We start from the raw sequence: 26,050 nt of genomic DNA on the forward strand, positions 1-26,050 counted from the left end.
GGGAGAGTGTGCTTCCTTCAGCTTCCCACAGTGTGGATGGTGCCAAAATTGGACTTAGGATACTTCGACTTAAGCTGTGTAATGAACGTAGCTGAAGTTGCGTATCTTAATTCAAATTTATCCCCTATTGTAGACCAGGGGTATGAGACCTCCTTTGTTTGGGTTATTCATATGCAAGAACTGAATGCAAACATTTTTATTAACAGAATTTCTCTTCCCATTTCCTTCCCAGAATCAATGTGTGTTAAATCATTCACATGACTTTTTTTGAATGATCAGGAATTGTTTCCATAATTCTGTACATACCTCTGCTTCATGCTTTAATATTTTAAGTTATTGAAAGGTGGCAAAGCAGTTGAGTAGAGATAATTTAGAGGGCTGTCTGGCATGCAACAATGTAAGTGTTCTGTGAAATTATAAATACATTTATCTAGTCTATATTCTTCAGCATTCAAAGTTAAGCTATTGAACTAAAATGAACTTTTCAATATTTTTATCTGTGGTCATAAATGAGTCATGTTGTAGTTTCACCAGGACTGTTGGTTGTTCTGAAATAAGATTGGAAATACCATTGTGGTTTGTATGCTGTACCTGATGATGTTATGGCCTTCTGTGACTAAAGACCAAACTTAACCAAGATTAAACACAGAACATAGTCTTTGGTTCTAGGTGAATGCTTATCCACATGATTTATGAAGGTGTGTTTTTCTTTCTGTTTCTGTGTGGTATCTCCAGTTATATGCAGTGTTGTAGCCATGTTAGTCCCAGGATATTAGAAACACAAGATGGGTACGGTAACATCTTTTTATTGGACCAACTTCTGTTGGTGTGAGAGAGAAGCTTTTAGGCTTACAAAAAAAGCTCTCTCACCAGTAGAAGTTGGTTCAATAAAAGATATAACCTTATCCAGCTTGTCTTTCTAATATCACCAGTTAGTCCACTCAGTACTGGAGTCAGGGGGAGTTCTGCATATCACATAATAGTGACTCCTTCAGGTGGGTTAAGAAGTAATAATGAAAGATTGTAAAGGAAGTCTCATTCTTCCACTTGAGGTACTCATAAGGCAGTCTCCAGTATCCATAAATAGGTGTCAATGGCTCCAGCAAGAAATAAACAGTGCTAATAAAAAACAAGTTGTCCTGTAGCATCTTAGGGTACGTCTAAACTACATGCCTCTGTCGTCAGAGGCATGTAGATTTGTTGTTTTGGCAAAGGCAAATGAAGCCACGATTTAAATGATCACAGCTTCATTTACATTTACATGGCTGCCGGCTGAGCCGACAAACAGCTGATCAGCTGTTTGTCCGCTCAGCGCGCTAATCTGGACGCTCCCCTGCCGACATCAAAGCCCTTTGTCAGCAGCCCCGGTAAACCTCGTCCCACGAGGAATAACGGGGCTGCCGACAAAGGGCTTTGATGTTGGCAGGGGAGCGTCCAGACTAGCGCGCTGAGCGGACAAACAGCTGATTAGCTGTTTGTCGGCTCAGCGCGGCAGCCATGTAAATGTAAATGAAGCCATGATCATTTAAATTGCAGCTTCATTTGCCTTTGCCTATGTGTCTAATCTACATGCCTCTGATGACAGAGGCATGTAGTCTAGACACAGCCTTAGAGACTAGCCTGTGCTAATGAGGCTAACTGAGTGGGCTGGAAATGCGCCATACTTTTTGAATAACTGATGGTATTCCGAAATAACAAAGGGCATATCTACACAGCGAGCCCATTATTTTGAAATAACTTTGAAATAACGGGCTTCTTACTCTGACTCCTATAACCCTCATTTTACGAGGAGTAAGGGAAGTAAAAGGAAAAGTGTTCTTCCTTCAACTTCCTTCTGTGTAGACAGTGCCAAAAGCTGAATTAAGCTATTTCGACTTAAGCTACTCAATTGGCGTAGCTCAAATTGTGTAGCTTAATTCGACTTTTGCCCTGCTGTGTAGACGTGCCCTAGTTGTTTTTTTGAAATTCCTTTATAGAAGAATGGCTACTTTTAAATCTGTTAATGAGTTCCCAGGTAGGTTAAAATGTTCTCCTATAAGTCAGTGCTTTCTCTGCAGACCCACTTTGAGAAAGCTGCCACCAGGCTGCTCCAGTTTGTTTACTTACCAGCTCCGCAGCCACGGAGTCTCGCAGCTCCCATTGGCTACAAATGACAAACTGCAGTCAATGGAAGCCGCAAGGCTCCATGACTGTGGAGCTGGTAAGTAAACAAACCAGAGCGGCCCAGTAGCAGCTTTCTCAGAGTGGTTCTGTGGATCACTTTGAGAAGCATTGTCCTATACGTTTTTGTATGCTACCATTTCTGAGATCTGACTTGTGTCCATTTATCTTTTGTCATAGAGACTGTTTGGATTGGCCATTATACATGGCAGAGGGGCGTTGCTGGCACTTGATAGATATATCACATTAGGGATGTGCAATTGTATGAGCCTCTGATGTTGTGGCTTATGTGGTTAAGCCCTGTGATGGTGTCGCTTGTATAGATGTGTGGACAGATTTGGAAACAGGATTTATTGCAGGGGTAGGTAGGTTCCTGGGTGTGTTTGTCTGAGGGTTGTTAGACAAAAGTGGTAGCACCTGCGCCTTGAATTCCTGTTGGCTCTTCAATACATAAAGGTCTTTTTAGGGCCTTATTCTCCATTGCCTTGCAGCGTCAGTGCCAAGTGAGTTTAAATGGTCTCCTTTCTCATTTGGTAGCATTTTGCACCCACTTTTCACAAAAATAAATGATGACACAAGGTTCAAGGTAGTTGAGAATCAGGCCTTTAATGTTTGGTTGAGGAGGAAAGGATGAGAAAGCCTTCAATGTGTAGCAGCAGTAGCATTTGTTTTGTTAGATTGGAAACTGATGGTATGTGCAATTTGCTGATAAGAACAGATACATCAGGATGAATCCATTCCTTGGCACAACTCACTATTTTATTTCATATATTGGCCATAATAAAGCTGAGAAAATGTCACACTTTTAATATGTTCTAGGAGTTTTGCCATGATCAGTGGCAGGCGACCTTTATAAAGAAGTTGAAAAAGTCCTTCCTTTTGTTTTTTAGTTTCTGTCAGCTGTTGGGGGGAAGGTGTTTTTAAAGTGATGTAAAGAAAATACCTCAGGGCTGATTTGCCTCTCACTGATATGAGTAAATCTTCCAAAATTAGTGAAATTACATGGGTGAAAAATATTCATGAGAAAGAAGATTGGGACCTAAATATCTGAAAAATAAGGGAGGAGGATTGAAATCCAAGATTAAAAAAAAAAAAGAACCAGCAAAGTGTTTAGCACAAAAGAGGGAAAATGGATTTGAACAAGTAAATTAATCCACAGTGTCTTTGCAACAATGATAATAAACAATATCCTAAAAAAAGATTTTCCAACCAAATAAGATATTAAAAAATCCAGACAAAAGGCAGTAAAAACATGAACACAAAAGAAATCTGAATCCATATCCAATGTAAACAGTCTTATATTCTGTATGTCAGCTGTCTGATGGGCCTACTCTAAGCCCTGGTCTACACCAGTTATTTATTTTAAAATAATTCCCTTACTTCAAAATAACAATTAGGGTGTCCACACTATCAAGCCCATTATTTCAAAATAATGGGCTGGTTATTTTGAATTAATAACTCCTGCTTTTCACGAAGAATAACACTTATTTCAAAATAGTTATTTCAAAATAGCGGGAGTGTGGACGCTCCATTGCTGCTATTTAGAAGTAACTATGCCCCCGGGTCATTCAAAGTAATTGCTCCCCTGTGCTTCCTGGGGCTCTAAATCGAAGTATTATGTCTACATTAAGGGAGTCTGCCTTGGACTAATTTCGAGGCTTTCCTGTAGTGTGGATACGCTATTTCAAAATAATTATTTTATTATTTTGTAATAAGTTATTTTGAAATAATTTCCTAGTGTAGACGTGCCGTAATGGGCTAGATTCGAATTAGGCCAGATATTTCAATTCCAGTTTAGTATCTAATCCCATATTTGTTTCCCCCTGCCTTTACAGATCTTCTCACAATGGATTTAAATAATTCTTAGATTAAAAAATTAAGCAGTCATAGCTACTTCTAACACTTGTCTCTGAAAACCTCAGCAGCACTTGCTTTCTTTTTTTCAACACTTTTGTTTTCATTTTATGATATTGACTATGTTGTGAGGATTCCAAAGTGTGATCAGGGACAATTGCTACTAAAGAGGGGAAAGGTGGAATAGTCTCCAAAGAGAAATGCTGGAAGATATCACTTAGGTCATACTGTACTAAAACTAGACTGAACAATGCACTGGAAAATGAATGTTAGGGAAAAATCATGCACTGACAAAGGAAAGGACTTAATATGATATTTTCCATCTCTGATTTCTATGCTAATTAACAATCAGCAGGACAGCTGTTTCTGTATCTAATCTCTGTGGCCAGATTTAATAGTTTAACGTCTCTTTATAGGTTTTGGTCCAATGTAAGTATTTATTCAGGAGAAATGAAAGGGGGAGATTAGTAAGTACAAACTGCTGACAACTTATAATAATAAAGTTGTTTTCATATTCTGCAGCCAAATATCATGCATGATTTGTTTGCTTAAGTTCTTCCTGTGTTCTCTTTTCTGAGGGTCAAATCCTCATTTCCTCTGTAAAGTCAAAGTAAAATGAGCGTAGTACAGGATATCTTTCTATGTAGCTAAGGAGAATAAACTCCCCCAGGATATGGAGTATCAGTGTTGCCTGTGTACTGTTTTCATTTTGTGAAATATTGTACCTGTTGTCACTGATTGCAGGGGTTTGTGCAATTGAATTTGCCTATTTGTTCTGATCTCATGTAGTCTGACTGACCTGGACCCTAACACCTCTCTAGTCTGTTTCATGTCACTCCCAAACATCCCCTTGCACAAGAATCCACAATGGAGTTATGCATGAAATGTGCCCGGAGATGTGTAGAACCTTCTTGTGTGGTCTGCCACCAGTGTTCCCTGTAAGCTGAGCACTTGGGGAGCTGCCCGGAAAAGATTCAGTGCCACCCTGTGGATTAGCAGAATGCCTACAGTACTCATAGCCATCAGCATGTGTTTCTGTTGGTGGTGCACATCCATACATGTCTTGGTGTACATAACAAAATGTATTCTGCCAGTGGATGTAAAAAATTAGAGGGTACATTTTCTGTCACCCTCTTCTTCCTTACACTGCACTGATCACTGCGCTGCTGCTTTAAAGCCCTTGCTTATCCATGCAGGACTGGGTAAAATTAGGCCCTTGCAATGAATAAGAAAAGGGATCTGTGTCTGGTGCAGTACAGGTCGAACCTCTCTAGTCCAGCACCCTTGGAACCTGACTGGTTCAGAGAATTTTCCAGACCATGGGAGGTCACTATTGTCTAACAGCATTACCAACACTTCTGCTGCTTATTGGGCTGTTAGAGGACGTATAGGGGTAAATTAGAGCTAAATAACAGCACAGAACACTGAGAGTCAGGACTGGTGGCTGTAAACAAACTTTATGGAACTGCGGGAAACTTGGCCACACCCATGAAAAGTGGACATTTTGCTAACTAAAATCATTCCAGGTGACAGGTGTTTCCAGACTAGAGAGGTTCATCCTGCATTAGTGCTGCCCTTGTGGAAATTGCTGTGTTGTTTCTGTATGCATTTGTTCTAAGCTGCTGTCGCCCAGGATGAGTGGAGGTTTCTTTACAGCAGCTGAGTTTGGTTTTAGCCAGGAGTGCTAGAACTGCAAAACTGCTTAGAAAAAATGGTTTATTTTGGTGTCCGCAGAATGGCCTTTCTCCCAATACAGCAGCAAACGACATCAGGGAAGAACACAGAAAATAAACAAACATTATAAACCCAAGCTGTTAATTTTTAGAATCAGCCCTTTTGCTTCTGTCATGGTGCAGGAGGCTTCTCTTTGTTTTGGCATGAAGAAAGACTTGGTTTCTGTTTTTATGTTGCAAACAGCTATTTGTGAATTAAAATTCTAAATTTGCACTAATAACGTATCATAAAAACAGAAAATAAACATAAATAGACTTTATAAACAATACGCGGCATTCTGTGCTGGTAACTCGGGGTCTGATCCAAATCCCCTGGACGTCAGTGAGTCTTTCCATTCACTTGGGTGGCAATTCCTGTCCCTAGTCAGAATAGAGGGAGATCCTCTATTCGGCCCCATTGTGTTTGGTACAGGAATTGAAGGTTGAATGTCAGCAGTGGCTTTCAGAAACCTTTAGATTACCCAGAGCTGAAAGTGCCATCCTAGCAACAGGGGATCTTTTGAATGCAGTGATGTCCTCCACACATCTCTGCCCTGCCAGACCCCCTGACTATGTGCTGGAAGGAGAAGGCATAGGAGCAGCTATGATGGTACTATGCCACTGGAAGAATCAGTCATATAAGGGGAGTCCTCTTTTTTTCTGATTTTGCTGGGAACAAGGCTATTGTGTTCTGCAGACTAAATAAGATGTGTTGTGACTATGAATTTGGCTCATAATGCTCATTCTTAGTTGCGTGACTAGAGTCAAATAAGGTGTGTGTATTTGGGATTTATGATGCTTTAAGAAGCAGTTGCAAAATACTCAATTTCACTGAGAGGAATGCAAGTTATTTCTGTGACCTGTTTAGAAAGAAGAGTCAAACAGCATTTTTCTTTCTTTCTTTCTTTCTTTCTTTCTTTCTTTCTTTCTTTCTTTCTTTCTTTCTTTCTTTCTTTCTTTCTTTCTTTCTTTCTTTCTTTCTTTCTTTCTTTCTTTCTTTCTTTCTTTCTTTCTTTCTTTCTTTCTTTCTTTCTTTCTTTCTTTCTTTCTTTCTTTCTTCTGTCACACACACACAAACACACGGAATGTTTGAGTGTAAACGACTAACCACTTAACTTATAAAGCAGATGCTTATTGGTTAATGGTGTTGGTTACACTCAGCAAAGCCTCCTCCGCAGGAACCAAGTGGGCAAGGACTGCTAATGGGCAGTAAGTAGATGGCTTCCTAAAATATGCTGTACTATAGGATTTACCCAGCATTGCTTAGGTCCTTAATTCAAATGATTTTAGTTTTTCTTCATTTAAATCATTGCTCTGGGGTGGGGTTGGGGACAAGGGGTTCAGTATGTAGGCAGCTCCAGGGAGAAAGGATAACCCCAGCCTTCTCTCACCACAGCAGCTTGGGGAAGGGTGGGAAGTGCCTGTCCATAGCTGTTGCAGCTGCAGTGGGCACAGCTAGGGGAGGAGTACATGTCCCCTGGTTTGGGGACAGATAGATACACAGACACACAAACTTTCTAAAATATTTAGTAGATAGCTGTCCCTTTCTCCATCCCTACTCCCTGCTGCCCCACAGGATTATAGTTGTCCCAGTCCCCATCTCTGGCCCCTTGCTGCCTCCCTGTGGTCATTCTGCAATATAACTGTCCCTGCTATCACAACTCTCCCTTTCCATTTTATGAAAAACAAATGCATTTCAGGCACATCCCATTGTCCGAGCCCTTACCTTCCTTTAAGTTATGATAAGAGGAAACTGCATATCAAATTTGATGGTTTTAGCTCTTACTTCAGAGTGTCACATCTGAAGAAGTGGGCTGTGCCCACGAAAGCTCAGGATACCATCTACATGTTTAGTCTTTAAAGTGCTACCAGACTATTTGTTGTTTTTTAAAGTTTATCCTGTATAGATTAATTTGGCTACCCCCTGAAGCTTCTGTTTAGGAAGAGTTCATGAACAAACACACACACAGAGAAACAGACAAACTCTCTCATTTATATTGTGGATTATGGTAGGCATTATGTATTGTGGCAAAATGAGTTAATATGTACTAAAAAAATGCCCCTTGCTTGATAGCCAAATGTTTTTTCCTTTTCTCTAAGCCTAGATTGTTTCCATTTGCAGCCTAGTTTGTAAATCAGATGCTTTCCCCGTTTTGAAAATCTTAGTATGGTACTGAGACGAGACTAATTCCCTAAAGCAGGGTGTGCAAATTTCTGCCTGCCATGTGAAATAATGGTTTATTCTGAAATGTCTATTATCCTGCTGTTTCACTGACAACAAAACCTAGTGATGTGTAAAATGTATTTGAGCAGATTATAATACAGATGTTAGCAGTGAATAATGAAACAATAAAAGGAAAGGTTCTCTAAGATCAAGGCATTTCCTATAGAATGGCCAGCTTTTGAAAGGCTGGCAAGAAAGGCAAAAGGACTGAAGTGACAGAATTAATCATCACTTCCAAACTGCTGCCAAAGCCAGTTTTCTCTATCACGAGAGAAGGAAGCAAAACCTGTTGGAGAAACGATATGTCTTAATAAATCAGCATTAGCTTTTGCGAGAGGAAACCAGCTAAGGTAGGAAAGATTAAACAGCACTTGCAAAAAGGATTATGTATGGAGGTTCAGTGCATTTTTCAGTTTGGTTTGGATCCTTTGGTTTTGGTGCCTTTGGGATTGCTTGGGGCTGCTGGTTTACAAAGTCATGTTAATCTTCAGTGCATGCCTCCTGAATTTGGCTGGTTAAGTGTCCATTGATACTCAGTTGCCTTCATTTGAGTATCGTGATCACAAGTCACAGTGATTTGTTACTTTTAAATAGGCGTCATCCAAACATAAACACATAAATAGCAATGAAAATGCTTTTAATCATGGCTTTAGCCTATTCAGTGCTTTAGCTAATTCTTCTATTTTGGATTTGTTCATCCCAGGTTTCTTATTCTTCCACGCAGTTTTAGAAGTCTCATCTTTCAAGAATCCATCACTTTCAATATGCATTATTTTTTTTTGTACTGTGACATAAAAAAAATCATAACTGTCAGAAAAACTGCTTAACGTTAAAATGAGCTATTGCGTGTTACTTTACTCATCAATTACATGTTTTATTTAGCATGCAGTTCAGCTGATAACATGTACATCAGGATCTTAATCATGTACATGTTTTAACCAATGTGCTAGATGCTACTGAATATTTTGAATAATACAAAACTATATTTGAAATTTAAGAAAAATAGCATTGCCATGAGAAAGGTCATTGTAATGCTTTGCGCTTGCTTGCTTGTCTTCCTCTTAATAGTTTCCCTTTTTTCCTTCTGCATGTGTTAGAGGTCACTGATAAGAGCCCTGTTTACTCTTTTGTGTGTGCATGATTGGAACATGGTCAGTATTGTGAGTTGGAGGGACTGATGGATAACTTTTGTTTCTCATCATGCTAAAGTGACATATAATGACAAATTAAGACAGTTTGGCTACAAAATGAATCATGCCTGGTTTCAGCAGCCACCTTGCCACTTTGAACTTTAACTATAAACTGCTTACAATTTGCCAGTTAGGCTGCCTTTCTTAGCTCCATGTTGGTGCAGTGATGCATTAATATTATCAGAGCATGTAGTGCTTCTTTCCACCTGATGAATGTCTCAGCTAGACGAAATAATTAATTGTGTGGTTTTTTTTAATTCCTCACTCTTCTGCTTTACAAAATTCCCTTCGTTTCTCTTTGGCATCTGACTGACTGCCCCTAAAGTGAGCAAGGCTGCTTCACTGCAGTACTGGCAACGTATCTGTGGATCCAGCCAACACTAGAACATCCTCTCTCTAACTCTCTTCGGTAACCATGGCAGTGGTGTAGCATTAAGCTTTGTCTAGCACCTTTAACTGCACTTAGTGGCACTTGGTTTTGTTGATAAAATATCTCCAGTGTGTTCTGACCCGCTGAAGGATGTACTGTGTATCTACTGCAAGAAGGAAAACAGAATCTGTTGGGGTAAAATACTGTATGTCACTTTTTGATTTACCTCCTTCCATCCTTCAGTGTGTTTTGGGGGGGGAGGGAGGGTTAAATTGGTTTTCAACTAAAATAAGAACTTTGAACTTATGCTTTGACCTAGCAGTGCATTAATGCAACTTAAATTGGTTGGCAATATTATTATAAAAAAGCAATATTGGTATTTCAGTAGTGCCACAGAGTTACCCCTGTACAGGTATGTGAGAGAAAATCCCTATCCTGAAAATCTTTTAGCCCAGATCAACAAGACAAATAAAGGGTGTGAAGGATAACAGAGGCACAGAAACATGTATGGATAAATGACTTTGGACTAGGGGATATGAAGGTTTAATCAGTTAACCGGTAAGCTTTACCCTTAACAGGTGGGTTTTACTGGTTAAGGTTAACCAGTGGGGCTGGAGCAGCTCGCCATCTGCCACAGGCAAGGGACTGCTCCATCCCCATGGGGAGGCTACCCCGTGGGCCAAAGCCTCTGTTTCATTGACTCCAGTGGAGTGGACGTTATTTGTACTAGGAGAGAATCATGCCTAAGGAACTGAAGGGTGGATATGGAAGAGATGAAAGAGGTTATTTAGCAAACGGGAAGCAGAAGTCTATTCTAGGCATAGTCGGTGTCGTAAGAAAGGTGCAAAGCCAAGAAAAAGTCAAAAAGTGTAGGTTATCTATTACGAAATACCAGCAGATTTACTCAGTGTTGCTTGGGCGTGTAACTCAAAAAATGGTTTGTTGGATTTTGTTGATAACTAAATGGAGGAGTGGCATAGAGGGGGGAAGGATGGCACAGCCTGGTCCCATGAGGAGCAGCGTGGTGGGAGAGAAGGAACCCCAAGGCTTGAGAGGAGTTGGGAGGAGGGAGAAAGGAAGGCATCCTTAGGCACTGTGAGGAGCCCTCAGGGGAGAAGGATAAAATCCCCTGGCTCCAGATGAATTGGCGTGGGGGTGGCGGAGAGAAGGAGGGATTCTCCAGGCCCCATGGGATTGGGGAGAGGGGGAGGGAGTGAAGAAAATCCTCACTCCAGGTGAAGTGAGTGTGAGGGTATGTCTACACTACAAAGTTAGTTCGAACTAACGGACGTTAGTTCGAACTAACTTTCCTAGGTGCTACACTAACGCTCCGTTAGTTCGAACTTAATTCGAACTAACGGAGCGCTTAGTTCGAACTAGGTAAACCTCATTTTACGAGGATTAAGCCTAGTTCGAACTAGCTAGTTCGAACTAAGGGCTGTGTAGCCCTTTAGTTCGAACTAGTGGGAGGCTAGCCCTTCCCAGGTTCCCCCTGGTGGCCTCTCTGGGCACAACCAGGAAAACTCTTCTCCTCTCCCCCAGCCCCGGGCCCTTAAAGGGGTAGACTCTGGCCAGACGGCACTAGAGTCAGCCAGCCCTACTAGTAGTCTCTGCCCCTGAGCCAGTGGTTGCATGATGAGCCAGGCAGCCAGTGCCAGCGAGACGTCCCCTGCTCAGTCCCCAAGCACCCAGGGGCCAGCCAGGGGCTGTAGACGGCGCGCGGCCTCCTGGTCTAGTGCGGAGGTCATGGACCTCATTGAGGTTTGGGGGCAGGCCCCCAACGTCCATGATCTCCACACTAGGAGGAGGAATGCGGCCGTCTATGGCCAGCAGGGGACACAGGCGCACCCAGGAGCAGGTGCGCATTAAGGTTAAACAGCTGCGGCAGGCGTACGCCAGGGCCACAAGGGGCGGCGCTGCTGCAGGGGCTGCCACCTGCCCCTACTTCGCTGCCCTCCACCAACTATTGGAGGGCAGGGCGGTCCGTGCCAGCCCGGGGGACATCGAGCCAGGACCAGAGGGCCCTGACCTGGGCGCACCAGAAGGGTCACCGCCAGCAGTGTCGTCCAGGGAGACCGTACCGGGTAAGTAGTTTGAATTAAGTAGTTCGGGGGGGGGGGGGGAGGTGGGAGGGAGACCAGAGACCGCACGCGTGGGCCATGCCTTCCACGGATCACGCAGACACCTGTGCACGTGCGAGCACGTGCCATGCCACCCTTGGGCAGGTGGCTCCAGCTGCGTGACACCCAGGGGCCATTGCCCAATAGGCACATGCTTGTGCAAAGAGACGTGACATGCTCCCGACCCCGGGGCAGGACCCAGCAGGATGATTTCCCTTCACATATCCCCTCTACACGGAGGCAGGGGACATCTCCCCGTCCCCCCGCCGCCCCGGCCACACTATACATGGCACAGGGACATGGGTGCGGTCTTGGGGCAGCTCCCAGTCTCGGGGAGAGCCAGACATCCTGACCATGGCCTCTGTACAAGCACAGCGGCTGTGACGGTGCAGGACATGGTCACCCTCACGTTACGGAGTTGGGGAGGGGGCTGGGCATCATCCTCTGCGTCCCCAGGGAGAACTGACCACTTCTCTTCTGTCTCTACAGCTGCACCAGCTGCTCGTGCAGGGCGCACCACCCCGCCCGGGACATGCTCCCGCACCCGCGGCCTGCTCCGGACCGCCAGCATGGAGCAGGAGTACAGGGACCAGCACCTTGGGGCCCTGCGAGCCATGCACCGCACACTACAGGCGTGGATGAGGGAAGACCTGCAGGTCCGCCACGAGCTGCTGGCTGAGCTCCGAGGGCTGAGCACCAACCTGCAGCTCCTGCTGCAGAGCATGGTGCCCCGTGCTGGTCCTGCACCTGCTGCCCCCCCAACTGCTGTCCCTCCTCCCACTCCTGCTCCCCCTCCCACCTCTCCCTCCTCAACCCCCACAACCTCTTCCTCAATGTCCACACCCCCCACCTCGACCTCCGCACCCTCCACCCCATACCCCCGGGGACGCAGAGGCCCCCTCCCTCGCCGTGCTGGGAGGCGGTTGGCCCGGCGAGACCCCCACCCCTGATCCTTCAGTTTCCCCACCCCCTCCTTTCCCTTGCTTCCCCCTTTCAGCTCCCTCCTCCCAGTTTTCCTCCTCCCCTCTCCCAGCCTCTCTCTTCCCCTCTCCCACCTCCTTTTCCCAGTTTCCCCGAGTTTTGTTAAATAAACAGAGTTTCTATTTTTGAACACACGTGTCCTTTATTTTGTACATCAAGAAGAGGGGCTAGGGAAGGGTAAGTGGAAGGAGGTGAGGGAGGAATGGGGCACGAGCCCCCGATGGGGAGGACTGGGCTGGCTCTGCGGGCTTCTGGAGGTGGAAGCTCTCTTGCAGTCCCCCAATTGCCCCTTCTCCCCAGATGGCAGCCTGCGGCACGTGCATCCGGTCTGATGGCCGAGTGGTGTGATGTGCCCAGTGTGGGTACTCCGGGTACTCCAAGCCAGGACTGCTTTGCAAGCAGGGCACCCCTGAGAACTGTCTGTCCGGGGTGGGGGTCGGGTCCCTTTAAGCGCAGCCCTGGGCTAGCCTGAGACAGCATCTCCACGCTCTAAGCCCTCCTCTGATGCCCTGCTGGCACTGCTTACGGCCATCCTTAAGCCCGGTTCAGGGTCCACTTAATGTGGACATGCTAGTTCGAATTAGCAAAACGCTAATTCGAACTAGTTTTTTAGTCTAGATCCGTTAGTTCGAATTAGCTTAGTTCGAATTAACGTTGTAGTGTAGACGTACCCTGAGGGAGAAATCACTAGGCTCCATAGGAACCTCACGGGGATGGGGGGGATCTGCATGTACCCATGTGGAGCAGCAGGGGAGGGGAAATATGCAGGCCTCTGTATGTGGCGTGCGGGGAGGAACCCCAGGTGCAGCAACAGCATGGGAGGGTAATAACCAGGGCCTGTAGCTGCAGGGGGAGGCTGGGGAACCTTACCTGTATAAGGTGGCCTGGCTGGTAACATGAGGAGCCCCATCCCCTGCTAGCCTGTCTTGTGCAGGTGTGGCTGTCCCCAGTGCTCCCTGTGCAGTATCCCATCCCTGCGCGTTGCCCCCAGTGGTGAGTATGAGGATTGCATCTCTCCTCTCTCTGTCCCTCCCTTTCCATGGGGGGGGGAGGACCCCATTCCTGCCACTCCCAGTGTTTCTGGCACAAACCCAGACCTTGCTTTAAGTTAGGGTAAGAGGAAGCTGCCTACCAAATTTGGTGGCCCTAGCTCTTACTGTTTATGAGGAGTTCCTGAACAAACAGACTGACAGACAGACATTGCATTTCTATATATAGATACATATATGCAACCAAGTGACAAAGCCAAAAGCTGTATCCATGGACTTTTTACCATCAGAAATATGGGCCAAATTCTGCTGTGATATAATTAACCAGGGCACTACTGAAGCCATCAAAGTTACACTTGCCTCCACCCAACCTAAACTTGGCCCTAGAGGTCACAGATTAAGATCTGAGTTATTTATACTATTTTCTTTTAAATTATTCCTTTAACTGTTGTTTTCAGTAGCTAGGAATTTGTCTTGGGAGAAACTGGAATACGGTGAGCTTCTTTCTTTGAAAGAGAAATCTCCTCATTTGTACATCTGGCTCTGCACTCTATACCTAAAAGAATAAAGAAAACCGTAGGAGGCAGCAAGTATGATTCAGATGTATCCACTGTGGGTGGGAAAACTTAGGGCTTTGCAAAGCACATGGGGATGAACGTGAAATAACTGTACATGTGAGCTCGCTGAAGTAGTGCTGCGAGTGCACATGTAGAACATTTTAAATGACAGATTCTTGGCTACGTGTGGGTTGACAGATGACTCCAGTGAAAAAAGAGAGAGGAGTGTCGGATTTAGTTCAGTGTTACTCCACTTTGACACACTTATAACTCCATTGAAATCAGTACAGTTGCACTGGCATAAAATTGGAGTGACACAATGGTGAATCAGGTTATAGAACAATTTCTCCCATATATATTTCTCCCAGTATCTGCTCTTTTACAAATTTTTCCTCCTCTGATATATTGTCTACTGTACATAGTAAATACTTCACCGAATCTTAGGATTGTCGAGCAGGAATGGATCTTGAGAATCATCAAGTCTGACCCCTTGAATTGAGGAAGCACCAAGTAAAATGTAGACGATCTCTGACAGGTATTTGTACCATCTGTTCTTAAAACTTCCAGTGGTGGGGGTTACACAGCCTCTCTTGGAAGCCTATACCAGAGCTTTACTACTCTTATAGTTGGGAAGATTTTCCTAATATCTAACCTAAATGTCCTTCTTGAAGATTAAGGCCATTACTACTTGTCCTTCCTTAATGATCCTGCTGTGGATGGAGAGTGCTCCAGCCCTAGCCAAAGCAGCCCCTGACTGAAGGGGGGGGGAGGGCATTTCAGCCTGGCTGCAGTGCCAGCCCCCCTTTAATCATTTAACCGGATAAATAGTATGTTTAACCTGTTAACTAATTACACAGATTTTTCATGTCTAGGTCAGATTTTCTAAACGTTTTCTTACTTTTATTTATCTCTGGATTCTCTTCAGTTTGTCCACATCCTTTTTAAAGAGCCAAGTCCAGAACTGTACATAGTAATCCATCTGAAGCAGAGTAGAGTAGAACTGTTACCTCCCTTCTCTTACATACAACGCTCCTTTTAATACATCCTAAAATGATATGAGTCTTTTTTGCAACTGCATCATATTTGACTTATATTCAATTTGCGGTCTCTATAATCCCCACTTCCTTTTCTGCAGTACTAACATCAAGTTAGCCAGTTATTCCTCATTGTGCAATCCTCATTGTGATTTTTCATTCCTAAATGCAGTACTTCATCTTTATTTACGTTAGTCTTGTTGATTTCAGACCAATTCTTGAATTTGTCAAGGTTGTTTTGACTTGAATCCTGTCCTCCAAAGTGCTTGCAACTCCTCCCAACTTGGTGTCATCCACAGATTTTATGGGCATATTCTCCACTCCATTATCCAAGTTATTAATGAAAACATTGAATAGTAGCATATTCAAGAGTAACCCATATGAGACTCCCTTAGATACACCTGTGATGTTACATTCCATTTTCTTCATAGAAATATTGTTATAATATTATTATATCATAATTAGGATATACTTTGTTCAAGATAAGGCATGTGAGATACCATGGAAAGGTTATGATATATTGAATATGATTATCCATTTGTATGCATGTGTTATTTCGTATCTAAAGTTAAAAATATTGACTATAACATCTGTACTACAAAAGTGTTTGCTCCTGGAGAACTCCCACCAGACAGACAAAAAGCAACCAGTCTGGCTGGTTAGCTGGAGTCATGTCAATGAGCCATTAGAAAGAACAGTAGGTCTTTGAAGATCCTAATCTCCTACTTTCCTGAGAAGTTGAGTCTCCACCCAAGACAAACTGCTGAGAACATCTAAGAAACAAACCCAAAGTGTGTATGTGTGTGGTGGGCGGGTGTGTGCGTGTGTGTGGGAGCAGAATGATTGAGCGTAGAAAAGTCTAGCTTGTGCACAGAATATCTGGAGTTTTAAGCTGCAGGCAAGAGCAGTTTGCTTTCAAGAAACTCATCGATCTACTTAAAACAACATTAGGGTGAGAAATTACTGCTCATAACCAGTTTCCTTAATATCTAAGCTTATATTACATTTTGGTTTTAATTGTTGGAGTAATCTGCTTTGATCTATTTTCTAACCCTTATAGTAACATATTATAACTTGGTTTTGTTTTCTCTAATCCTAGTTTTTAGAATTCGTAATTTAGGGGCAAAAAGTGCATATCTCCCTCCACATTGAGGAAGGGGTTACATTTCATGAGCGTATGCTGGACAGGTCTTTGTGCAGTACAAGACAACACAGTTTTGGATTTACACTCCAGAGGTGTGCACTTGAGTGCTGGGCAATTCCTTAGCTGTAGCCTTTCCATGCAGTGCTGTTTTCAGTGTCTTTATTTTTTTGCAGTGGGACATGTCCCTACCTGTGTGTGTGCTGGAGGAGACTTGAAAAGGCCGGGCTCAGCAAGACAGTGTAAGGGAGCCCTGGCTGATGGAACAGATAGGTTCAGCGATACCCCAGTATATCAGGTGGCACCACAGAAGGGGAGGGCATACTTCTCATAACACGTTCCCAATCTGACAGTGAATTATTTGTAACTACTCTTTGATCATGGTCTTTCAATCAATTATGCATCTTTCTTACAGTAATTTCATCTAGATCACCTTTCCCTGTTTTGCTTATGAGAATGCCATGTCAGACATCCTACTACCATCAAGATAACACATTTAGGGTCTACACTAGCTCATTAGTTCGAGCTAGGTAGGGTAATAAGGACAAGCGGAGTTGCAAATGAAGCCCGGGATTTAAATATCCCGGGCTTCATTTGCATGGTCCCGGGCACCACCATTTTTAAATCTCCCTTAGTCCGAACTCCGTGCCCACGGCTACAAGCGGCATGGACTAAGTAGTTCGAATTAAAGATCCTAATTCGAACTACCTACTCTGTGCCGTGTGTAGCCGCGGGCATGGAGTTCGGACTAAGGGGGATTTAAAAATGGCGGCACCTGGGAACATGCAAATGAAGCCCGGGATATTTAAATAGATTATTTAATAATTTGTTCCAGCATCTTTATAGGTATTGAAGTCTAGGATTCTTTGGATCCTTTCCCCCCCACTTCTTAAAAATTGGTACAATATTTGCCCAACATAACTGACTTCAAATATAGTAGAAGCCATTATAAATGTCTGCTAGTCTAGCCAGTAAAACCTGCAAGTTATTGTTATGTAAGGTTGTTGCTTTCCTGTTTGGGTGAATGGAGATTCTATCTGGCTACAAATAAAGGTAATGTCTGGTCATAATCCTCTGCTCTGACCAGTGGTAGATATTCGCATCCCTGTGCACCTGCTCTCTTCCTTGCAGATACAATTGCAAAGAGAGAGCAGAGAATGGCCACGACTGAGTGGACAAGTGTTTACGTGTAGAAAAGTTTGGAAAAGTGCTGAGCAATGCATCCCCCTCCAAGGGTCAGTTCCATACTGTAGAAGTTGCGACTTAGTCCTAAGCCCCCAATCTCAGGCCTGGAAGGAAACTGTTAGAGGTCCTTCCTTTTTCCTGGGCCCAGATTACAGTGTGGCACAGGCCCCAAAAGCCATTCAACCTCTGTAGGCAAGGTCCTGGGGTTCCTGGCAGATCCTCAGGTGTTGGTAGTGGTCTCTGTGGCCCTGACCAGTCATCAAGGCCTGGCAGCAGCTGTCGCGGCCTTGGGCAGTCTTCATGGGCTGGCAGTGGCTCTGGTGGCCCAACCCAGTTCTCCCAGCGAGGGCACTGCAGCTGGATCTTCCTCCACTGGAGCTTGGGTCGAGCGTCTAGCCTGCTCAGCATCCAACTGAGCTCTGAGCTTGGCTTTTTATACTTCCGGCCCCTCCTTTCTGCTTCCTATGGGTGGGGCTGGGTTGCTCTGGGACTGCCCCCCAAGAGTTCTTAGGAGGAGTTTCCTCTTCTGGGTCAGCGGGAGGCCAGGATGACTCACTACACATACCTACTGAAATCAATGGCAAAAGTGACTTCAAATGATTGCAGGATCAGGATCCAAAGTGTTAACCTTGCTTCTATGTAGAGTAACTTGATGGGCATGCAGCAGCTCATTTATTAATGGAAGAAGCTATCCCTTCTCATCACCTTTTATCTTATACTTCTCTCCTTGGTACTCCATTCCTTTACTATGCAGAATCATGCTTTAATATCATAAATATCTTCTGTTCTAAGAATAGTGGTTGTATTGTAACAGTTGGCCAATGCTGACTTTTTGCACCAGTTAGTGAGCTAGCTGATTGCATGTCTGCACGTTAGTAATGAAGGTTGGAAATTTCTGTCTCAATAAATAATCGTATAATCTGTCTGACCCTCTGCAAACATTTGATATGGGTAAGAAGGTGGACTAAGAAGCCTGTTAAACTATGTACAAAACTGCTGTTAGTTCTAAGATGCTGAAGGTCAGTTCCTTAGCTGATGTAAATCAGTGTGGCTCCATTAAAGTCAATGTGTAAAACTTCATCAAGTTAGGCCACTTGTGAATTTGACCCTGTGAATTAATACAGTTTTTTATTATGTCTTTTCTTCAATTACATTGTATTCCTAGAAGATAAATGCAGCATGAGATTAAAAAACTACTAAAGTTTATACAGAAAAAGAAATCAATCTGTTCAAAATAATTCAGCTATCTGGGGGGGAGGGGAGTTCACTCATATAAAGACATACTAGCTATAAAAACACATTTTAGAAAAGTGTCATGATCAAATTTGAACAAAACACAATGAAAAGTATGTTTGATAAGCTCGATGATGTATTTTTCAAGGAGTGGTTTTCAGGTAATGACTCCTGAAAATCTATTTCATTATGAATTGCTTCACACTTTTTTGCACTTATTTCAATATGTTTGTGTATATTTACAGTAAAACTCCATTAGTCTGGCATCCAATGCTCTGGGACTCCTGATGGTCCGGCACCATCAGGAACCCGGAAGTGCTGGGGCAGCCGGACAGGCTTCCCCCATTCAGCTGCTGCTGAAACTGACCAGCAGCTGAATCGGGGAAGCCGGGAGCAGAGCAGCTGGGGTGCTGCCGGGTTGGTCTGGTAGCGCTGCCCCTCGGGGATGGGGGACCAACCCGGCAGCACCCCAGCTGCTCTTGGGGACGCCTGGGGTAGAGCAGCTGGAGTGCTGCCAGGTTGGTCCCGCAGCACCCCAACTGCTTTGCCCCAGGGTCGGGATTCAGCCGCTGCTGAAACTGACCAGCAGCGTCAGTTTCACCAGCAGGCTGAATCTGGACGCCTGGGGTAGAGCAGCTGGGGTGCTGCGGGGTTGGTCTCATAGCGCCGCCCCTCGGCGCTGCGGGACCAACCTGGCAGGACCCCAGCTGCTCTGCCCCAGGGGTCCCCAAGTCAGCTGCTGCTGAAACAGATCAGCGGCTGATTCCAGGAAGCCCCGGGCAGAGCAGCTCTGCCCTGGGCTTCCTGGAATCAGCTGCTGATCTGTTTCAGCAGCGGCTGAATCGGGGACCCCTGGGGCAGAGCAGCTGGGGTCCTGCCGGGTTGGTCCCGCAGCGCCGTCCTTTGGTGCTGCGGAACCAACCCGGCAGCACTCCAGCTGCTCTGCCCCCGGCGTCCCCAAGAGCAGCTTGGGGTGCTGCCAGGTTGGTCCCGCAGCCCCGAGGGGCAGCGCTACGGGACCAACCGGGCAGTACCCCAGCTGCTCTGTCCCAGGCGTCCCTAAGAGCAGCTGAAGTGTTGCTGGGTTGGTGCCGTAGTGCTGCCCCTCGGCGCTGCGGGACCAACCCGGCAGCACCCCAGCTGCTCTATTGCAGGCATCCCCAATTCAGCTGCTGCTGAAACTGACCAGCAGCGGCTGAATCAGGGATGCCTGGGGCAGAGCCAGTCTATCGTAAGAGGGGGCTATGACGGGTCTGGGGTGGCATCCCCTCCCACCGCACTCCAGACCCCTCATAGCCCCCCCTTCTGATAGTCTGGCATATCTGATAATCCGGCACCCCCTGGGTCCTAAAGGTGCCAGCTTATCGGAAGTTTACTGTAATTAGTTCTCTATATTTGAGTGAATAGCATCTATTTCAGTGTGGCATATATTTGCACATTTTCTGAATTTTAAACCTGAATACTATTCTTTCTGTAAGCACTATATGATCAGATGAAACTGCAGAAGACTAAGGGTATGTCTACACTATCCTCCTAGTTCGAACTAGGAGGGTAATGTAGGCATACCGCACTTGCAAATGAAGCCCGGGATTTGAATTTCCCGGGCTTCATTTGCATAAGCGGGGAGCCGCCATTTTTAAAACCCCGCTGGTTCGAACCCCGTGCAGCGCGGCTACACGGGACACGAACTAGGTAGTTCGAACTAGGAAGCCACGATCTCCGCACTAGGCACAGGAAAGTGGCCATTTAGGGCAGGAGAGCTGCCAGCCTGGCCACCCAGGAGCAGGTGTGCATGAAAATCAAGGGGATCCACTGAGACCCCCGACCCTGAGCCCTGAGCTTACAATGGCCGTCCTGGTTCAGACCAAAGGTCCATCTAGCCCAGTAGCCTGTCTGCCAACAGCGGCCAACCCTAGGGACCTTGGAGGGGATGGACCGAAGACAGTGACCAAGTCATTTGTCTCGTGCCATCCCTCTCCAGCCTTCCACAAACCTTGGGCAGGGACACCACTCCTACCCCCTGGCTAATAGCACTCAATGGACCCAACCTCCATCACTTGATCTCACGTCCCTTTAAACTCTGTTCTAGTTCTAGCCTTCACAGCCTCCTGCAGCAAGGAGTTCCATAGGTTGACTCTTTGCTTTGTGAAGAACAACTTTCTGTTACTAGTTTGAAGCCTGCTACCCATTCCTTTCCTTTGGTGTCCTCTAGTCCTTCTTTATGGGAACTAATGAAGAACTTTTCTGTATGCACCTTCTCCACCCAACTCCTGCTTTTAGAGACCTCTATCCTGTCCCCCCTCCGTCTCCTCTTTTCTAAGCTGAAAAGTCCCAGTCTCTTTAGCCTCTCTTCATATGAGACCTGTTCCCAACCCCTGATCATTTTCGTTGCCCTCCCCTCTCCCAGCCTCTCTCTTCCCCTCTCCCACCTCCTTTTCCTAGTCTCCCTCAGGGTATGTCTACACTACAGCGCTAGTTCGAACTAACTTAGTTCGAATTAGTTAATTCGAACTAAGCTAGTTCGAACTAACGCGTCTAGAACTAAAAACTAGTTCGAACTAGCGTTTTGCTAGTTCGAACTAGCAAGTCCACATTGAGTGGACTCTGAACAGGGCTTAAGGATGGCCGGAAGCAGTGCTGGCAGGGCATAAAAGGAGGACTTAGAGCATGGAGATGCTGTCTCAGGCTAGCCGAGGGCTGCGCTTAAAGGGTCCCGACCCCCACCCCGGACACACAGTTCTAAGGGGTGCCCCGCTTGCAAAGAAGTTCTGGCTTGGAGTGCCCTGAGTGCCCACACTGGGCACATCACACCACTCGGCCATCAGCCCAGCTGCACTTGCCGCAGGCTGCCATCTGGGGAGAGGGAGTAATTGGGGGGCTGCAGGAGAGCTTCCAGCCCCAGAAGCCCGCAGAGCCAGCCCAGTCCTCCCCATCGGGGGCTCGTACCCCATTCCTCCCTCACCTCCTTCCACTTACCCTTCCTTAGCCCCCCTTCTTATTGATGTACAAAATAAAGATAACGTTTCTTCCAACATTGACTCTGTCTTTATTGAAAAAAAACTGGGGGAGACTGGGAAAAGGAGGTGGGAGAGGGGAAGAGAAAGGCTGGGAGAGGGGAGGGCAACTAACATGATCAGGGGTTGGGAACAGGTCCCAGATGAAGAGAGGCTACAGAGACTGGGACTGTTCAACTTAGAAAAGAGGAGACGGAGGGGGACAGGATAGAGGTCTCTAAAAGCAGGGGTTGGGTGGAGAGGGTGCATTCGGAAAAGTTCTTCCTGAGTTCCCATCAAGAAGGACTAGAGGACACCAAAGGAAAGGAATGGGTAGCAGGCTTGAAACTAGTAAGAGAAAGTTGTTGTTGTTGTTGACAAAGCAAATAGTTAACCTGTGGAACTCCTTGCTGCAGGAGGCTGTGAAGGCTAGAACTAGAACAGAGTTGAAAGGGAAGTGAGATCAAGTGATGGAGGTTGGGTCCATGGAGTCCTATTAGCCAGAGGGTAGGAGTGGTGTCCCTGCCCAAAGTTTGTGGAAGGCTGGAGAGGGATGGCACGAGACAAATGGCTTGGTCACTGTCTTCGGTCCATCCCCTCCAGGGTTCCTAGGGTTGGCCGCTGTTGGCAGACAGGCTACTGGGCTAGATGGACCTTTGGTCTGACCCAGGACGGCCATTGTAAGCTCAGGGCTCAGTGTCGGGGGTCTCAGTGGACCCCCCTGATTTTCATGCACACCTGGTCCTGGGTGGCCAGGCTGGCAGCTCTCCTGCCCTAGACGGCCACTTTCCTGTGCCTAGTGCGGAGATCGTGGACGAGGTCCACGATGTCCGCACTAGCCCAGGAAGGTGCCCGCCTCTTGCGGTCCAGGGCAAACTCCCGGGAGCCGCCAGCCTGGTCCCGGCAAGAGGGGGTGGGCTGGGGGGCATCGGGTGGGTGGCTCTGTGCCGTGCCAGGTGCAGGGTCTGCTAGCTGGGTGCTGGCAGGCTTGCACCTGGCACGGGCACCGTAGCCAGCCCGTGCCCCTTTAAGGGGTCCGGGGCTGGGAGGGGGCATAGAGTTTCCCTGGTGTTGGCCAGAGTGGCCACCAGGGAAACCTGGGGAGGGCTAGCCTCCCACTAGTTCGAACTAAAGGGCTACACAGCCCTTAGTTCGAACTAGCTAGTTCGAACTAGGCGTTAGTCCTCGTAAAATGAGGTTTTCCTAGTTCGAATAAGCGCTCCGCTAGTTCGATTCAAATTCGAACTAGCGGAGCGCTAGTGTAGCACCTATTAAAGTTAGTTCGAACTAACGTCCGTTAGTTCGAACTAACTTTGTAGTGTAGACATACCCTCAGTTTTATTCAATAAAGACAGATTCCATTTTTGAACACAATTGTCCTTTATTTTGTACATCAAGAAAAGGGGCTAGGGAAGGGTAAGTGGAAGGAGGTGAGGGAGGAATGGGGTACGAGCCCCTGATGGGGAGGACTGGGCTGGCTCTGCGGGCTTCTGGGGGTGGAAGCTCTCCTGCAGTCCCCCAATTGCCCCCTCTCCCCAGATGGTAGCCTGCAGCAAGTGCAGCCGGTCTGATGGCCAAGTGCTGTGATGTGCCCAGTGTGGGTACTCTGGGCACTCCAAGCCAGGACTGGTTTGCAAGCGGGGCACCCCTGAGAACTGTCTGTCCGGGGTGGGGGTCGGGTCACTTTAAGCGCAGCCCTCGGCTAGCCTGAGACAGCATCTCCACGCTCTAAGTCCTCCTCTGATGCCCTGCTGGCACTGCTTCCGGCCATCCTTAACCCCGGTTCAGGGTCCACTTAATGTGGACTTGCTAGTTCGAATTAGCAAAACGCTAATTCGAACTAGTTTTTAGTTCTAGATGCGTTGGTTCGAATTAGCTTAGTTCGAATTAACTAATTCGAACTAAGTTAGTTCGAATTAGCGCTGTAGTGTAGACATACCCTATGTTATTTTGAAATAAAATAACATCAGTTATTCCGAAATAACGCTGCTATGTAAACATAGCCCTATAGATTTAATCATTTTTAAACACATCCTAAAATGAATATCAGTTTTTAAAATGCTAACATACTAATAGCTAAATTGGTTTCCAGCTATTTCCTTGTCAATGTTCAATGAGGTTTGGGAGGCCTGGGTGTGATCTGGCACCTGGCCTGCTAGCATCAGAATATGTATGTTGTGCTGTGTGTTTATATTGAAGACAGCAAGATCCAAAAGTCCTTTGAAGTAACCCTGCCTCCATGCACTTGGAGCGGAAGGTGATGAGATTTGTTGTGGTTCCTGTTAATTCCACGGAATTTCACTAGCCCCAAGAAAGCTTTGCCTGCTGTATATTTGAACTTTTTTACATTTACACAGAACTGTTCTTTCATGTCTGAGGAGAGGAATTGTTGACCATATTCTTCTTTAGGTCCTCCTTTAGGAATCCAGGGACTCTAACTATTGACCAACTCAAAAATAGGAACCAAGATCTTGACACACTATTCTCTCAGAAGCCAGCATAAAGAATAAACAGATGGGCTCTTGGTAACTTGTGTTGCTGCAGGGATACACTGCCATTGTCCGTGGCATATTTTCCTCAGACTAGAAGGATTTTCCTTGGAACAGTATTAACCTCATAATATCACTTTTTCCAGCATGTACAGGTGGCTGAAGTAGGGCATTAGAGGAGCTCTTACAGTCAGGATCAAAAATAGTAAGAGATTCATGAGAACAAATTGTCACTTACGCATTGCATGTGTATTTGTTGTCACAGTGTTGCCCATTTTATAAAATACAGTCTGGCAAACCAAGCTTCCAAACTTCAGTGAAGAAACATCCATATGGTTAGGAATTTGATTGCCACATTAGACTCCCTCACATCAATGCAACCAAAAAAAATGGCAAGTCCATCTTTTCAACAATATATATGCTTAAGGCCACAACATTTCCGAGTTCTGTAGGAATTGGTAGTCCAGCTTTGGTTCAAGATGTGGCACCAGTTGAGCAATTTGTCTTTTTTAAAATAGCCTTGCCTCTGTTTCAGTCGGCTTTTGGAGAAACTGGCAGTGCATTTTCGTTACCCCTTTTCTGTAATCAGTAGGGCAAAAGTTTTACACAATAAATCTCAATTCCAGCTGGTACACTTTGATATGTCCTAAAAATACACATCTATTTTCATCATTTTGGCAGATTCCTAATTAGTGTAACTTGTCCATCTCTGAGTGGAGCTATGACAGCTTACATCAGCTGAGGATCTGACTCTATGTTGCTGTAAGGCATTGCAAGGATTCTTACATCTGATGAACAAATTATAATGGGCCAGATTCTGGGATACTTATTCTGCAACCATGTTAGTACATTATTCAGTGAGTTTTTCCATCTGGTTTGCTGGGACTACAGAGACACAAACACTTTATTCAACATGAGTAAGGCTGAATCTGGTCCTATATGATTGGAATTTGTTTCTGTTACTATGGAATAAATGTTACTATAATAAAATATTGTCAATTATTCTTTGTTGATCTACTGATACTTTAGGATTCCTCAGTAAAAAATATGTATATATACCAGTGCTTACAAAGAAATATCAGAATTACGTCAGTCTGTAAAATCTGTCAAGAGTGAATATGAAGAATGGAACATAATCTCTCTTGAACCCCAACCCTTCCAAATTAGTGTGGAGAGGGTTTTAGAACATGTTATGGAGCTACTGTTCCTCCGCTTCCCATCTCATTCCCAAATAGATCTGTTCAAAGTTGGTTCCTGTTGGAGTGGAGTCCTGTACCCTGAATCACAAGACAGAAGAATGCAGCACAGACATCTGTATGCCTAAAAGAGACATTTCCCTGATAATTGTGTTCTTCATTACCATTTGTTGCTCTGTGTATTAAGACTTCTAATGCATATGGGTCGGAACGTTTGTAAGAAAAACAAAATGTAATTGAAAAACAGACAAACTTTTTGTGAAAATATCTGTTGAATGCATTTTCTGTTTCTCAACCAGCTTTGATGTAAGTGCCTCTTAACTTTCCCTTTCTCTGCAGACTTTCTAGATCCTTCTGAATAGGTAATACAGGGAAATTGGCAGCTAATTAGTTGTACAGTTGCAAAGTCAGTCTTGAATAATAGTTGGTTAAAATTGTATATGTACTTCATTTAACTAAAAGTACTCTAACACAATTCAACAGGAAAAATGTATGCGTGCTTTCTAGAAATCACACTTATGTTCACAATGTTTTGTGGAAAATTTGTGAGAATTGGTTGTAGCAACCTATAAGTCCTTACTGAAAAGTATTCATAGATTTTTTTTTTAAGGCCAGAAGAGAT

At 45.2% G+C, this 26,050-nt stretch overlaps 1 protein-coding gene across 10 annotated transcripts in view; it reads left to right on the top strand.

Moving 5' to 3' along the window:
• Positions 1-26,050, top strand: part of ABLIM2 (actin binding LIM protein family member 2) — a 222,069-nt gene that overhangs the window by 118,729 nt on the left and 77,290 nt on the right. The window lies entirely within an intron of this gene.

This window comes from Pelodiscus sinensis, chromosome 4, assembly GCF_052426305.1.
Source record: "Pelodiscus sinensis isolate ZL-2025 chromosome 4, ASM5242630v1, whole genome shotgun sequence".
Taxonomy (NCBI): Eukaryota; Metazoa; Chordata; order Testudines; family Trionychidae; genus Pelodiscus; species Pelodiscus sinensis.